This window comes from Saccopteryx bilineata, chromosome 2, assembly GCF_036850765.1.
Source record: "Saccopteryx bilineata isolate mSacBil1 chromosome 2, mSacBil1_pri_phased_curated, whole genome shotgun sequence".
Taxonomy (NCBI): domain Eukaryota; kingdom Metazoa; phylum Chordata; class Mammalia; order Chiroptera; family Emballonuridae; genus Saccopteryx; species Saccopteryx bilineata.
Window position 1 is genome coordinate 127,670,178 of NC_089491.1, and position 4,312 is coordinate 127,674,489.

The following is a 4,312-nucleotide window of genomic DNA, read 5'->3' on the forward strand; positions in this document are numbered from 1 at the left end:
TCTAAGCTACATTTATGAAAACCAAATTAAATCCTTCTGTCCTTATTTATTTTATATTCTGAACTTCTTTTTAATATACTTCTGACTTTGTTAATTAGTTTGTCACTGCTTCTTTTATTGGTGGGCAAATTCTGCTGCAAAATTCTCTAATAAAAGTGACTCTGGTTTAGTATAGCCTGTGCTAATCCTGAATAAAATTTATTTTTAATCTGTAGCAATCAATGCTTAGATCATAGTCCTGGCCACTTGGCTCAGTGGTAGAGCGTCGGCCTCGCATGTAGAAGTCCCGGGTTCGATTCCTGGCCAGGGCATACAGGAGAAGCGTCCATCTGCTTCTCTACCCCTCCCCCTCTCCTTCCTCTCTGTCTCTCTATTCCTTCCCGCAACCAAGGCTCCAGTGGAGCAAAATTGCCCCGGGCGCTGAGGATGGCTCTGTGGCCTCTGCCTCAGGTGCTAGAATGGCTCTGGTTGCAACAGAGCAAAGCCCCAGATGGGCAGAGCATCTCCCCCTGCTGGGCATGCCTGGTGGATCCTGGTCGGGTGCATGTGGGAATCTGTCTGACTGCCTCCCCATTTCCAACTTCAGAAAAATACAAAAAAAATTTTTTTTAAATGGTTAGATCACTTGGTTTATATACATAAAAAATAAAACATTGCTATAGTTAAGTTAATAAAATAACTTGTCTTTTACAAAATAATTTATTTAAATCACTTTGCTATTTTTTCAAGTCTGTTAATGTGTGATAACCTGATGACTAGTTGAAGTAGAAATAATGAATACAGGGTGTCCTTGGGTTACATCAGTCTCAACATATGACATTTTGAGTTTACAATGCTCAATCCCATAAAAACCTAAAAAAATTTAGACATGAGTGTTTCAGCTCATGCCATTAGTGTTGTACTTACAGACTATGTAGGCAAACTACTGTATTTCTCCATGTATAAGACATACTCTCTTTCAAAAACATCTTATACAGTGGTTGTGGCATTTCAAGTGCCATAGATGGCACTGAGGACAAAGCAGTTTATGAAGACAGTGATTCATCATCAGACACAGATGAAAACAAGATAATGGATGAGAGTTTTGACAGTGATGAGGAGTTGTATAAATTTATGATAAAAAAAACGAGTTCAATAACTTTATGTAATACATTTTTTTTAAAATTTCAAGCCCCAAAATTAAGGTGTGTCTTATACATGGAGAAATACAATAGTTTGGTTGTGTGCAGTGGAAGAATATGCAGTAATGTGGCATATGAACGAGGGAGTTGGTGACCCTCAATACGTTTACCTATGCCATTTTTGGACTATTAAATGTGCAAGTGTTCAGTTTGCGTTGCTTTGTTTTTTGACTTTTTGGCCTTTATCATGGCTCCTAAATGAAAGTCAGAGTCTTCAGATGGTAATGCTTTGAAAAAGAGAAAAGCCATCATAATGGATGTCACAGAGTTACTGACATCACAGGGAGAGTAGCTGTCTGCTGAGGAGCTCATTCAGCTGGAGAAGCACTTGATTAAAGGAAGAGATAGAAACCCCAGAACCCAAGAGATGTACTACCAAGGGTTTGACAGAGCTTTTTATATGGTAGAGGATGGGGTGGCAAAATCTCAGGCTGAGGACCCCAGTGATGACAGAGTCAGTAAGGTCTACAGAGCTGTTATGGATGCCTTGCAATGCTATAGGCAGATATTGGAATAGAAGAAGTCATTAACCTTCCAGACTAGCCTAGAATGATTCTGTATAGAGGTAGAGAGGCCTACACAGATCCTGTACTCTCTACATCAGCTGCTTCTTGAGATGAAACACCTGTAACACAGGTAGAATCAACTTCAGCATCTCCTGCATGCTCCTTAGGAATCCTGATTCACTTGACCCAGTATCTCCAGCACCTTCTGCAGGTTCTCCTGCCTCTCCAGCTTCCTCCTCCCAATAGGTCACTCTCTCCCACCTTCCAGTGTGCAAGCCAACCACAGGAATAAAGGTAAGGGATATTTTTATACTCATTTTTTTTTCTGTTAATATAATACAGTGTACAGTACAGTATATTTATGTATTTTTTCTTTCTCTGTGGTTTAGTTGTGTTTTTATGTCCTAGATTATGATTTTACAGATGTGTTCAGATAAGTAAGTGGCTTAGACGAGGGTGTGTTTTGACTTACACCAAAATTTGTGTTAACATCACTGTCATTTGAATGGAACTGTGTCATAATCCCAGTAACACTTCTACATTTTTTAAATCCCAATAACCAGGGTCCTAAGCTCCCACCTCTCTACCTTTATTACAATGCCATGTTTCATTTATTTAAAAAAATTCTCATACACATATTGCTTAAATTTAAGATCTATGTATGTATTGAGCACCTGTAAATTGCTATACAGAGAAAAAAATAATAAGTAATATTAAATCTCAATTCCCAAAGGAATTCAGAATATACTAGGAAAGATTCTCATATAAAATTGTTATAAAATTTAGAAGTGAATAAAAAAAGAGAAGTGTTTATAATTAAGCCTGAGCAGTATCTAGGTTTATTCAGTCTTGTTGTGTTGGGGTCAGGGGAGGGTTGAGGCATGGAATGGTTCCTCAGGCAATGACATCTAACCAGATATGAATCAAAAGCATTAAGTAAGAATTATGCTCATCAAGAAATATGGGAAGGAAAATCCTGGCCGAGAAAACAATACAAAATAAGGAAGAGATGGAATACAATAAGGGTTATGGATAAGAATTAAAAAGATTTAGCATAATGTGTGAATTAGGATTAATACAGACACTTTTGTGTATTGTTCATAATATATTGGTAAGACCAGATTCAGGAGCATGTTGTTAATGTCATGGAAAGGCTCTATCTAGTGAGTTATTCTGACAGCTATAGGAAGCACTAATTTGTTGTTATATAAGGAAAAAAAATCATTATGATCTGAATGTTTATATTTCTCAAAATTCATATGTTAAAATTCTTATACCCAATATAAGTGTATAAAGATTGAGAAGAGCTGTTGAGAGGATCCTAAGTGATGAGAGTACAATCAATGTTGTTACAAGTGAGACCCCCAACAGAGATCCTTTGCCCTTTCCGTTATGTTAAGATATATAGAAACGTCTAATATAAAAAGAGAGCTGTCACCTGACCATGCTGGCGCCCATCCTGATATCAAACTTCCAGCCTCCAGAAATCAAAGAAATAAATTCATGTTGTTTGTAAGTCACCTAGTCTATCGTATTTTATTATAGCATCCCAAATGGACTAGGGCAGATGTGATGTTATTTATACTCGGCAGTAATTGGAAAAATATTTATGTATAGTTATGTATAGGAAGATGATAAATAGATGGTCAGATGATAAATAGAATATAAATAAATAACATGGTAATAAACATAAGGAAATATATTTAAGAGAATATAGAAGATAAATGTATGACAGCTTAGCAACCAGTAAGTTGTAAAAGTGAAGAAAGAAAGTCTTCAACAGAGGGGGCACCTTGGTTCCCCAAGAGGTTAGCTTGGATGACTTGGTGTCACTAACAACAGTAAAGAATATTAGAGAAGGATTTTATAAGGAACAAAGTCATCATATTTGAATATTTTGTCAATAAAATATTTTATGTTACTTAAAGATACATTAAAGTCTTGTTTTAAAGTTGAAATCTAGAACAGTTTTAATTATGAAAAGTTAAAATAAAGTTATAGGACATATTTGCATGCTATATAAATTAAAGATAACAAATGTTCAAATATAAGCAGATAGAATAGAAAGTGATGAGAGCCGATAGTATCGGTTCGTGCAGTGGGTTACAAAAGATTGTAGAAAATATAGCAAATGCATCTGGGTTATTTAATAAATTCAACTGAAAAATGATCTGTCACAGTTGGCAATTGTTGACTTTCATATGTGTACACATGAATTATGTGGTTAGTATTGGAGCCATAGGTAGTAAAATGAGAAGTGAGTTGGGCATACGTAAGTGGCAATAGTAAGAAACAAAAAATTTATGAGAATAATAGAAGAAAAGATTGTGTAATTAATAGGTGTAGTGGTTGTAGGATCACAGAAATGGCTTTTCATTTGTATTTTGTTTTTCTCATTATTGGTGGGGGGTACTTGAGAATGCTCAGGTCCTATGGAAGTGAAACTAATAGGTCAGAAGGAACAAAATACACAGAGGAGAGTAGATAAAGGCAGAGCAGAAATTAGATGAATGGTGAAGAAAGGGAAGCAAGAATTTCAAAAGCAAGGATTTTCCCAAACTGCACATTATTCCCTTCACAGGAGAGGAAAACCAGGTAATGATACAGATTCACGACTAGAGTTTT

The 4,312-nt window shown here is 36.0% G+C and overlaps 1 non-coding gene across 1 annotated transcript; it reads left to right on the forward strand.

The window, feature by feature from the left end:
• Positions 1-235: 235 nt before the first annotated feature.
• TRNAA-CGC (transfer RNA alanine (anticodon CGC)) lies at positions 236-311 on the forward strand. Its single transcript has one exon. It is a non-coding gene; the product is annotated as a tRNA-Ala (tRNA).
• The last annotated feature ends 4,001 nt before the right edge of the window (positions 312-4,312 follow it).